Below are 13775 nucleotides of genomic sequence, written 5' to 3' on the forward strand. Positions count from 1 at the left end.
TCTCAGAGCCATCTAATCTCTCATGATATAGCCAAATTCAAGGTAAAAATGAATGTGGCTGAGATGCTGTGGAAAAAAATGCCATTTCTATATGTTATAAATAAGACTGATTTCTTTCATTTATTTAGTATGACATATTAATGCTGCTGATAAAACTTATTTTGCAGGACTGGATTAACTATGAAGCCAATGAAGCTTTGCTTATATGGCAGTTTCCCAGTAGTAATAGTAGTAATAGTGGCAGAAGTCATAGTAAACATTATTTTAATAATTATAATAATATAGCTAACATAGGGAGCCGTATGGATTAAAGGATGTGCTGTTTGAATTTTAGGTTCAGTTTTGACTTTAAAACTTATTAGCTGTATAATTTTGGACAAGTAACAATCTTTCTTTATGTACAAAATACCTGTCATAATATTATATACAAGAAAAAATATCTACTTTTCAGTGGTAAAAAAATTATAGTGTTAAAATCGTTAAAGGTTTAAGTTCAGAAAGAGAAATTTTTATTTTACTTCAATTTTCATTCTAAGCTTATCTATCTACCCAAATATTCTATTTTTTTTAATGAGACACAATCCTATTCTAATTGTGGAAGGGGATATTGAGATCTTTAGAACATCAGCATTTAAAGATTATTCTGTGTATCTCATCTTCTATTCAAAGAATTTTCTTGAATATATACTTCTAATAAATCCAGTATGTTTGATACCATATGCTTTTGGGGATTCAAAGGAAGTGAGAAGTTTGACCACTGACAATGAAAAGATGGAAGATCATTCAGTCAGGACACAGCTTAATAAGAAACTTAAGGAAAAAATACCTGTAAAAGACTGTAGAAACATTAGAGGAACAGAAATGGTCATTGTGGTGATGGATTGAACTGACTTCCTAGACAAACTCTTTTCAGTTGGTGGGAAGAGAGGCAGAAGCAAAACAAATGTGTAGGAAAACAGTAGGAAAGCTAAATAATGTACAGAAAGAATTCTTTTAAAGCAAAGAGAGAAGTTAAAAGTATATAAAATGAGGAAATTTGGAGGATTTTAAGATTAACTGAAAAAGTTGGGATTTTGTTCCAAAGCAAGAGAATAATATTTATCTCAAGATTGGATGATATTTGAGTTTCTTCTCAGTTTTTCCCTTTACTGTGACTTGTACAGGTCACCTTGCTTCTCTCCCTAGTTTATTAATTTCTCAATCAAAAGAATTAAAATCAATGAACTTAAAGCATATTCTTCAGGTTTTGATCCACTGTTACTCTATAACTGTGTGAGTTAGGAGGTTTTGACAAAGAGAAGAATGGAATGAAATGAAAATCTAGGGATTGACAACTGCATCTGGAATGAACTCCACAGAAGAGAGAGAAGAGAGAAGAAACCACATTCATGGCATATGGTGAGGTCACAAAAAGAGCATGGGCTTCTTAGACTCAGGTTTAACCCAGGTGTTTCCCTGAGCAACACCATAACCTTTCTACGTTTTCATTTCTTTCCCTGTAAAAGATGATATTGACTACTAACTCATAGTTTTTTTTTTTTTTTTGCAAAAAGGAAATGAGACTGTAGATTTAGGAATCAAAATTACTTCCTTCATATCTTTAGCTATAGATGCTTACAAAATTTCTTTTTATCCTTAGACTTTTTAAGGCATAACATTATTTAAATTTTGTATAAATATATGTGGATACAATGACTCAAGTATTCTAAATATGAAGAAAATCACTATTTTCTTGGCTGGATGCTGTGTATTCATGTATATTTGCTGATGGTGACATGTTTTATTTTAATGACCTTATTTTACTTGCTCATTTTGACAATGATTACCTCTTCTGGACATTTTACTTTAATTTTGTTTTGTTGGGCTGGAAAAGGGATGTCCTTCATTTCCCTTTACAAAATTATTTAGAGCATAGATTCTATTTTGTAAGTAGAGGAAGATATTTCACATAATGTTTGTTGAATCCTGTGTGATAACAAAATAGTACAGAATACATTCATTTGAAATTAATTATGTTCCCCAATTATATTATTTTTTCACTTTTATTGTCTGTTTTGCTACTTCAAAAAAGTAATCTTATGAAACAGACTTGTGCTACAAATGTGGTGTCTAATGCTAACTCTCTTTTTTTTTTTTTTTTTTTTGAGACGGAATCTTTCTCTGTTGCCCAGGCTGGAGTGCAGTGGCGTGGCGCGATCTGGGTTCACTGCAACCTCCACCTCCTGGGTTCAAGCCATTCTGCTGCCTCAGCCTCCCGAGTAGCTGGGACTGCAGGTGCCCGCCAACACGCCCGGCTAATCTTTTTTTTTGTATTTTTAGTAGAGACTGGGTTTCACCGTGTTAGCCAGGATGGTCTTGATCTCCTGACCTCGTGATCCGCCCGTCTCGGCCTCCCAAAGTGCTGGGATTACAGGCATGAGCCACCACGCCCGGCCTAATGCTAACTCTTTAAAACAGATTGAAACTGAAATCTTTTAAATCGTGAATTGTAATTGTATTTTACAGCAAAAATACAATGATTTCAGCTTGCAAACATTTTACAATTTTTTTTCCAAAAATGACATCTAGATATATTACTATGGTAGCTTTTTGGATTGGCTACTTTGGTAATGAGTTATTATAAAATAAAAACACATTTTATTATTTGTGTGGTAAATCATATAATATTTTAAGTATGTATGTCCTTTATACCCATCCAATAAGTAAACCTCTTCCTGAAACATTTACTGATTATTCTACTGTTGCAGAAGATATAATATAGTGGAAAGACATGGAAGAAAGAAATCTCAGATAAGAATATTTTCTTTCAAAAAGGTATGAGAAAAATTTATTGGGTCTGGAACTATTGGATAGAGAGGAAAAAAAGGTGAAGAAAGCCACCAAGCAGACAGGAGAGGGAGCTGATGGAAAGCAATTTTGTACTGTTCACTGAGGAAGTCATTAAATAAATATTCATACCATGAGCTATTTGAAAAAAAACAAACAAACCTGGAATTGATATTTCACCTGAAACAAAGGTGTCTTTTAATCTTTGCTCCATGTATTTTTCTTATAAGATAATAGTTCTTAAGATCTAAATTTATGGCTTAGTTTTTCACGTTGCGTATCGAAATGCCAGCTATTCAGAAATGCCATACAATTGCTTGGATAAATATTAATTTAGAAGGAAGAAATGACCTAGTGTTCTCATTTATAATTCTTATAACTTGACCTGTTTAGACATTATATATGGTCCAATATCTCCTACATACCAGATTTTTTTTTTTTTCCCCGAGACGGAGTTTCGCTCCCTCAGAAGTAGTCATCATTAGGAGGTTTTTATACATTCATTTTATACATGTATCATTCTATTTATAGGTAATGTTGTATCAATTTTTCTTAATATAATTTTGGGTAGCTACATAACAAAAAGTTATCCAATTTTTTAATAGAGTACTTTTGGTAAAGTTATACATGATTTATATGAATAGTTCCTCACCTAAAATTATCTATCAATTTATTTCTCATATGAAAACAAATAAATATGAAATTAAAATTCTTAGTTATGAATTTTATATGAGTAGATCTTGAAGTAGTATTGCTAGGTCATTGAGAAGGTACACTTAAAATTTTGCTTTTACTGCCAAGTTTCCCTCCATAGCGATGATACTAATACTCCCTCTATTAGTGTATTACAGTGTCTGTCTCGTCCCACTGTAGCCAACACACTGTGCTACCAAACTGCTTGTTCTATGCCTAATAGAATGGTTCTAAAAGAAAGTATGTTTTTATTTTAATTTATGTTTAATATTTGAACATCCCTTTATGTTTATAACACATTTTTTATTTGACCTATGGTTCCTACCCATTCGCCAGTGATGTTCTGAGTTGATCTTTTTCCTAGTCCCTTTACATATTAACAGAAAAAAACCCATAGCAGCAATAGGTCAATTTAAAATGCTTTGAGGCATTGCCAGATTTTATAAGAAATAAAATGCATATCTGTGAAAATATAGAGATGTTTGTACAAATACCATTGTCTTCTTTTCTCCCTCCACCGTAAGCAAAAGATCCAGTGGAGATCCAATGAAGAGAAGATAATTTTATCTTCTTCAATCACATAAAATAATCCAGATAAATGAGCCTGTTTTCTCATATTCAAAGTAGCCTTCTAAATATCACTCACTCAACACTGCTTCAGGGAATCTCACTGGGAATTTTTTTCACCAGACTGGTTTCTCTCCCTCCATTCTCCAACATGTCAATAATTCTGATGGGATAATCTTTCAGAGACTCAAGCTTGTCATGTCATTTCTTTGCTCTAAAAGCTTTAATGGTTTCTATTGTTTAAAGAACACATTTCAGATTTTGCAGTGTTCCATTAAGGAGTTCCGTAACTGTCCTTCAGCAACTCTTTTCTAGGCTCCTTTGCAGCTACAATGCATAGATTTTAAATTGAGCCACAATACTACCAAAACCTATCATTAGTTGTCCCATCTCTATACTTTTGCTGACATCATTTTCTGCCAAAATTAATGCTCTGGGACATATTTTTCCTTCTTTTTTCTTTCTTTTTTTTTTTTTTGACATGGAGTCTCACTCTGTCACCCAGGGTGGAGTGCAGTGATGTGATCTTAGTTCATGGCAACCTCCACCTCTCAGGTTCAAGCAGTTCTCTGCCTCAGCATCCCAAGTAGCTGGGATTACAAGCATGCCCCACCACGCACAGCTAATTTTTGTATTTTTAGTAGAGACGGGTTTCACCATCTTGGCCAGGCTGGTCTTGAACTCCTGACCTCGTGATCCACCCACCTCAGTCTCCCAAAGTGCTGGGATTACAGGTGTGAGCCATTGTGCCTGGCCGGGACATCTCTTTACAAAAATTACTTTTCCTCTCAGGAGATTGCAAGCTGCTTTAAGGATAAGAAAGTGTTTTGATAATTTTGATAAACTGCTTTGCCTAACATAAACACCGAGGTATTTATTTAATTTTTTATTAATTTAGAGCAGAATTTAATTTATTTAATACATTCTGCTCTAAATAATATAATGCTTTAAAGCGGCCAACATTGAAAAATACTTCATAAAGAACAATTACCTTTAGTGAGGTATAACACAGAGTGAGCTCTCAGTTAAGTTGTTATAGGTTCATTTCTGGTCCTTGACCTAATAACATCAATAAGACTAATTATTTGTCCAAGCTGTAGTTCCCTAATTGGAATCAAGATATAAAACTTGTATATTCTTAAAGAAATTATGATAAAAGTTTTTTTTACTTTTAATTGACAAATAATAGTTGTGAATATTTATAAGATACACATTGATGTTTTGATAACATCGTTGATGTTACATATACTGTAGAGTGATCAGATCAGGGTAATTAGCATATCCATCATCTCAAACATTTATCATTTCTTTGTGTTGGTAACAATCAATATTCTCCTTCTAGCTATTATAAACTATACATTACTGTTAACTGTAGTCATCAGTGGTGTATAACAATGCTAGAACTGATTCCTCCTGTCTAGCTGTAAAATTTAAATTCCATTGACTCAGTGAATTTTACAACACCTTCACTGCTTGTTACAAAGCATGTAACATTTCTTATTACAAAAACAAGGGCAGTAGACCAATGCTTCTTTTAGCTCTGCTGAAACATGAACACATACTTTTCATTTTTTACATCATTTATAATTGTCCATAACTTCTACAAAGTTAATACTGAACACAAAAAAGGATATATATTATTTTACAATCTCTTATAATATATAGTACATATATAGTATATATAATACATCTTTCATTATAAAATGTAAGATGTATTATTCATTTTATAATGAAAGATGTATTATACATTATATTTGGACTTCACCACTAAACCAAATCACAAGTACCTCTGATGAGTAAAATGTCCCATCTGTAACTGAAATAAATCTTAAACCTAATTGTTCTATTGATTATATAATGCTTTTCAATTCAACAAATTCACAACTAGCTAAAATGTCGTATTTCTCTATCAGATAATAAAGTCATAAGAGGAGTAAATAATTAATTGAAAACTGAAAAGACTTGTTTTCAAATTAATATTAAATGATTGAAAATTTTGAAAACTGAATTAAGAATAGAGTCCATTAATTCAATTTCATAAATTCATGTAGAAACATCGGCAATAAAAAAGAAACAAATATGTTGTAGCCCAAAATGAAGATCTTAAAGAGGAATTGATTTCAACAAACCACAAAGCATTTCTCAGCTTTTCAGATCATTGGGTATATTTAAGAATGGGAGCAGACTATTACCTCTTTTATTCCTCTTCTGCTTCTATCGTCTTTATCTTGAGATGCCATTCTTCAGGCCAATCCCTTCTCAACGAGAGTACGTTGTCATTAATAGGAAATACTGTTGAACTGCATAAAGGTTCCACATTCTTATTTTTTCTATCACTAGACAAACTCAGAAAAGCCATGCTGCTCTTCATTGTATTCACTTTGCCTCAATAGAAAACACTAAAAGTAAAAATGAAATGGAAGACCAAGACTTCTCCTTGAGATGAGAGGAAAATAGAGAGTTTTCAAGTGTCAAACACAAAGAATGCTAGCTGGAGTCACATACATTTCAGTGTCATACAGTTAAAATTACCTTCTTACCTCTGTGATTTTACAGAATGGTAGACAGTTGCTTAACAAGGGAAAAGATGAATGTGTGTGTGTACTTGCTTCTGCGCACTGGATCCAAAAACAAAGAAACCAGTTGTTGCCTTAGCTTGTATGGCCCTTGTGTTGAGAAATAGATGGCCTGAAAGAATCAGCAGTACCATAACTAACATTTAAAAGTAATGTTACTTAGTATTTCTAAACTTCTAAGAAAAAATGTCAGAGGTTTTTACACTTTAAAATGTGTAGGAGCTCAGAGTATTAAGAAAAAACTCAAATTTTCTGTATTCGTTTTTAATTTGTTCAGTAATTTTAGGCAATAGATTATTGTTGCATGCAGAGAAGAGATTTACTGACAGTTCAGTTTCATGAAATTTATGACACTCTGATAAAAACAATTACCTAGCAAATATTTGCTCAGCAGCAGATGAATGGCATGGAAATACAGACATGTTGGACTATTTTGCCAAGGTACCTCCAAAAAGAGGGAAAAATGATGCAGGAAGTGGAAAAACATGATAATCTATGATACAAATACATGCAGACTTTGAGATAAAGATAGGAAAAATATAATCGAATGATTAGAACCAAAAGCATTTTGTCACTGTATTTGTGTGTGTGTGTGTTTTAAAGACAAATACCATGAAAACTCTCAAAAACGGAATGTGTAGCTTAAATATTAGTCACAGAAAAAGCTGTTTTAGCTTGTTTCACCATAAAATTTAGTATATGTAGTAAGTACATTTTATAAGATATGAGATAAATATTGCATCAGCCTGATTACCATAATATGGATACTTGAGAATATTTGTTGTACGTTATACTAAACTTTATGGTTAAATCAGTCAATTTCATTTCTTTTCACATAGTTTCAATTTGAAAAACATGAGATATAAATTCAAAGAAAAAACAAGAGAAATCAAAGAAATGTTGAGTTTATGCAAAAGTAAAAGTGAAAAAATGAGAACAATTCTATTCAACTTAGGTTTATTTGCTGTTTACTATGTGCAAGGCAAGCTGACATCTGATGACATCAACCCATTTTTAAATATTAGTAGTGTTTCAACCTTACTCTGAATGATTTATGCAAGGAACAAAATCTTGCGATATCAATTTTTAAATGTTTTGTTGATGAATATATAGAGTTGCATATTTGTGTATGCTTTCAACCACCTTTTACGGTGAAAGAAGAGAAAGAGTTGTCATAAATCTGAAGTATTTAGCATTAACATTTCTTTAGTCACAATTTTAGGGCTCACTATTAAACTTTTGAAAACTGCAAAGTGTAATTAATGCCATTCCAATCATCAGCATCATCAACTTAGGAGGAACTAAACTGAATGTATTAAGAGAAAGAAGTATAAAGTTTGTTTTAATTTTGAACTAATCTCCTCAAACCTTATTTCTCATTTGTTCAATGAGAACAAAAAACTGAGCCTGGCCTGGCCTTTAATTTTCAGTACATTAACTTACATTTCATGGAGTAGGTATTTACCACCAGGAGCCAACTCCAATAACTTTTCTCTTTTTTTTTTAAATTTGCCTGTAACATTTATTTGTTCAAACACTTTCTTTCCACATCTGCTTTTGTTCAATCATTTATTCTCTCCTCAAGGCCTCTATCCTTCTGATTTTTGTCATATTTTTAATATCTTCAGTCTCTCCATTTCTATCACCTTCTTTCTTTTAGCCTAACACATATGCAAACTGGTACAGTCTTAAAAATAAAAGTAAGCCTGTTTCTCCTCTTGCCTCTACTTAAGTAACCACTCTCACACTTCAGACTCATTTGTATGCATACCTTGCTTTCCTCCTCTGTGTTCACTGAAAACAATTTAACTCATCTTTTTATCCTCATCACCTAGTAGTTACTTGCAAGTAGACACTCACCACATGCTTATTGAAGGAATACATGACTGCATGAAACCTATCGTTCTTTTATCTCAAATTGATTGCCAACATTAAGTATAGTTTCTGAGATCTATGAATATCATGTCATTTAAATTTACCACAATAATAAATAGCATAATAGCAATAAAGAGCATGCCCCGATCTTTCAGTTCAACACAGAAAGGTGTCAGTGATAGTTTATGAAGGATGTGCAAATGGATATCTATTATATGAATAAGAGCTCATAATTTAGTTGTAATGGCTCTGAGTCAACGATAATTATTTAAATATTTTTGTTGACTGATAAGCCCTAATCTGGCCATGGCACTAGCCTAATTTGGCAAATGATTTCATAGAAACAATACAAATATATATATGCCAATGTGTTTCCAATCTCTATGACTTTGCACCTGTTGCTCCATTGGCCCGAAACATTACTTCCTCTTTCTTCTCCTGAATAATCTCTACCTATGTTTCATGTCGAGAATATCATTTCTCTAGAAATGTTGCCATCAAATTTGTGTCTCTCATTATTTTCTCTTTCAGCAAAAGCATAGCATACATAGCATAGCACGTATCATTACATATAATTATTTGAACACATACTGAGTATGTCCCTCCCACAGCATACCTCCCTTCTTTATTTTTTTAGGAGGACATTTATTTATTTATTTTTAAATTTTTTTTATGATACTTTAAATTCTGGTGTACATGTGCAGAAATACCTAATGTAGATGACAGGTTGATGGGTGCAGCAAACCATCATGGCACATGTATACCTATGTAACAAACCTGCACTTTCTGCACATGTACCTCCCTTCTTTTTTTTTTTTTTTTTTTTGAGACAGAGTCTCGTTCTGTCACCCCAGGCTGGAGTGCAGTGGCGCGATCTCGGTTCACTGCAAGATCCACCTCCCGGGTTCACACCATTCTCCTGCCTCAGGCTCCCGAGTAGCTGGGACTACAGGCGCCTGCCACCACGCCTGGCTAATTTTTTGTATTTTCAGTAGAGACGGGGTTTCACTGTGTTAGCCAGGATGGTCTCGATCTCCTAACCTTGTGATCCGCCCGTCTCGGCCTCCCAAAGTGCTGGGATTACAGGCGTGAGCCACCGCGCCCAGCCATCTCCCTTCTTTAAACTCTAAGAATTCAACTCTTATTTCATGTATTTAGCAAGTAGTACAGTGCCTGGAATTTAGTGGGTACTCGATAAATACTTATTGAATGAATGAATAAATGCGAATGAGCATAGATGCAGTCTGGGACAGGTGTTTAATGTACAGCTCCAGTAACTGAAGAATTCATGTTTTGATTGATCTCTGTAGCATGCTACTTTAACTCCTAGGGACTGCAGTCCTTCTCATACATTTAAATTTTAATTTAAATTTCTCAAGAGCTATAGCTCTCTTTGTTGTCAGGCTCAAATTATCTTGACCATTCATCTTCCATTCTTTTATAGAGATATCTCCTGGACCTTGGATTAATTCTGCTAAAGCCGTTCCTATCCTTGTAAGAAAATAAAGAGTAAATATTAGGAAAGGAGTTGTAGGAAGAAAATATGTTTTTTAAACAACATTTGCAAAGCTCATTTCTTAGAATTTTGTTAAGAATTAGAGGTTTAAAACAAAAGTGCCATAAAAATTAACTTCTAAATTTCATCAGTTTATCATATTAGAATAATTAGAACTTGCACAATCAAAGACCTGGTGTGATATACTTAACCGAATAACAGTATGAAAATACAATGCCTTATAATTAAGGAATGGCTATTTGCCGTTAATGAAAATAGACTACAGGGAGCTTACTATTCTGAAAAGTGGCTTATGTGTTAACATTTAATTCTTTAGTGCCATTAACTTAAAAAATTCTAAACTTTCTTTATAGATATTGAGTGAATCATCATAATTTGCTAATATTAAGTATTATTCACATTCAAATTTTTCTACTCATACCACTCTACGCATAACAAAATTAAGACAGTCTCAGTTTAAAGACATAAAGGATGTCATTTAGGATATTAGACAACATTAACTAAATATCTCAGAATCTAGAAATTCTGCTAGCATTGATTCAGAATGCCACCTGTGGTAGCCTGGCCTCTGTAATATACTATTGCATATGACCACTTCAGCTCTGTGGATGTTCAGATGTTAAATGAGACAGTGTGAGAGAATTATGTTAATATGCCTAAATGTAGTCCACTGGTTATTCAGTCAACAATATGAACTAAATCCCCATTATGTTCTATGCTGTCTCTTAAAGTGTTAATTTAACAACATGCACTGCAGAGGGGAAAAAATAGGCTCTCTTAGACCTAGTAGGTAAAGAACATGAAGTAACAATCAAATTCTATTATGAGATATTGCACATAAAAGATTATTACATGCATGAAAACCAGGCCTTCCTCTAACATTTGTGGGGTCTGGGACAAGAATACATATAGTAGCCTGCATATCATATCTAAGTATTAAAAAATTATAAACTAAGCTAACAAAATTCTATTCTCCAACTTTGGTAACTGTCCCTTTATAAGTCCCAAAAAGCTAGTTGTGAATTTGGAATTTTCTAACTCCTTTTATTTTGGTACAAAAATGTGAAATCTGGAAGAAGCTGGCTCCAGGTCCCTGTTTCTAATCTGCAGCCTGCCCTTCTTATTTACAACACCAAAAAGGGCTTTGTGCACAAAAGTGAGCAGTCTAGTCCTCATTTCCAAGCTCCATTCACCTCTTCCACATCTTGTTTACCACTCCAACCTACAAGTACACACATCAGTCCAGCCACAGAAATGGGCCAAGTAAAGAGGCCTATGCAGACCCTCTTGACAGGCCTTGGATCATTTTACCACAGAATTCTGAGATCCAAGTATTCTACATATGTTCTAGAGCAGACTTGTCATGGATAATTCTCGTTGGCTGTCAAAATCCTTTTCCTGAGGGGTGGAGCGTGGCTAGAGAAAAGCCAAAGCAGGGTCCTCTATAAAGTGTCAGGTCCTCTATAAAGTGTCAGGTCCAGATAGGATGATAATAATGCAAATATAAGGAAACTGTTATGGGGAAATTTTACATGGTCTCTCTATTATCAATGTTATTAGGAGAGACAGCAGAACATAATGAACAAACAAGTTGCCTGAGTACAAAACCCAACTTTACCACTTACTTTCCTGGTGTAGTTATTCCACCTTTTTGTACCTCAGTCTCCTCATGTATAAAATGATAATACTACTTATTGCATGATGTTATTGTGAAGATTAGGTACTATGCAAAGCCCGTGAAATAATACCTGGCATATAGAAAACACTAAATAAGTATTAGTAATGATTATTTTGAAGTGCTAAAGAATGATCGATATAGTCAGGATGCATCCCATGTAGGGTGTGAACAAGTTAATATGCCACATCTAAGAAGGAAGATAAAATCATTTTAATCCCAGAGTGATACTTCCTTTATATTATGTGATTTTAAATCTTTTGATTTAAATTACAAGTAAAGCATTTATTAAACATTAGGTGAAATAATTATACATATATCAAACAGCACACAAATAATACTTATTGACTACGTGCCTGATAGCATGCTAAAAAGATTTTATGCAACATCACATTTAATTCTCAAAGCTAACTTAAAATTATGCATTCTTTTCTAATTTGTGTGCCAATGAGCATCTATGAAAGCATGTTTTTCATCTGGTCCCATAAAATACATTACCTGAGCAAATTAATATAGTTGTATCTGTATGTACAAACTTTATTGGCAAATGAGAACTGCAAGAAATTACAAAAGATTTTACTTTAGCTTTCTACATGAGAAGTTCTAAAAGCCATTTCAGAACTGAGGACAATTTTTTGAAGTATGCTATGCATTTTTATCATATATCTCAGGATTATTGCCAGATAGAATTATCATTACTCCTAATCTTAATAGATTGCAAAACTGTAAGCATTGGGGTGTTCAATAATAGGATTGACTAATGTAAAGGAAGTAATACTTGGTAAACAAGCTGATTACATTGAACATAATTTAAAGAAATCTCACTGGGCAAATAACCCATTGAAAACCAGTGGTAACATGGATGTAAAACTACTCTGCCATAGGTGAGTACGTCTCACCTAATAAACACCTCAAAACCAAGGTAGAGTCTTGAGTAGCAGGTGAGAGTAAATCAAGCTGCTGTCAGTCAAGTTATTATTCCAGGATAGCCTGCAGCCAGTAGTGGACATAAATGGAATATGTACCCAGGTAAATAACTCTGTGTATAGAGACCTGTAACTTGCAAAAGTCTAAGGAGTGAGACCCGGTGCAGTGGCTCACGCCTGTAATTCCAGCCCTTTGAGAGGCCAAGGTGGGTGGATTGCTTGGGCCCAGGGGTGTGAGACCAGACTGGGTGACATGGCAAAACCCCATCTCTACTAAAAATACAAAAAAAATCTGGGTGTGGTGGTGCACACCTGTAATCCCAGCTACTTGGGAGGTTGATGCCTGAGAATCGCTTGAACCCAGGAGGTGGAGGTTGCGGTGAGCCAAGATTGAGCCACTGCACTCCAGCCTGGGTGACACAGTGAGACTCATTCTTGAAAATGAAAAGTCTAAGAAATACACATTTAGGGACTGTAAGTGTTCACTGTGGGATACTGGACAAATAGTATAAATATAGGATATTAGAAAAATAGTGTACATTATAAATAAAACTTGTCTGCAGTCCTTTTCTTGAAAAACATATAGTATTTATAGATTTTGTTACCTGTTTCATAAAACTCCATTATGATACATTGTTTATAAATTATTTACCAGTTTACTCACTGGGTGGTACAACAGAGTCATTTTCTCAGCACTCTAGCTAGGAATTTAAGCCAAGAAAGGTATAATATCTTCATGAGGTTTTTGTTTGTTTGTTTTAGTTTTTTCATCAATTCAAGAAAATATCTTACACAGGCAGGATATGTACTAGAAGAATAGTAATACTACATAATGCAAATAAGAAAACTCAAATGTCTTACTAATAATGCAATATTGCAGATAAGAATACTCAAACATCTTACTAATAATGCAATAAATATAACTTGCCCATTGCTATATTATAAATTGTCAGACTTAACTGGAATTTAGCATTTTAAGATCAAGCCTAGTGTATAATTGACTAAGTCCCTCATTTTATCTCAGAAATGATTTCATAAAATTGAAGTGAATTAGGAAAAAGAAACATTTTTAAAAGTTACTTCGTGTTAAAGTTTATTCATATTTATAATATACCTTTTTT

At 33.6% G+C, this 13775-nt stretch overlaps 1 long non-coding RNA gene across 1 annotated transcript in view; it reads right to left on the reverse strand.

The window, feature by feature from the left end:
- The window catches only part of LOC129015215 (uncharacterized), a 94978-nt gene that overhangs the window by 4293 nt on the left and 76910 nt on the right, over positions 1–13775 (reverse strand). Inside the window, exon 3 of the long non-coding RNA XR_008494512.2 lies at positions 6279–10028. This is a non-coding gene — a long non-coding RNA (uncharacterized LOC129015215). The remainder of the gene's footprint in view (positions 1–6278; positions 10029–13775) is intronic.

Source organism: Pongo pygmaeus, chromosome 18 (genome assembly GCF_028885625.2).
Source record: "Pongo pygmaeus isolate AG05252 chromosome 18, NHGRI_mPonPyg2-v2.0_pri, whole genome shotgun sequence".
NCBI classification, from domain to species: Eukaryota; Metazoa; Chordata; class Mammalia; order Primates; family Hominidae; genus Pongo; species Pongo pygmaeus.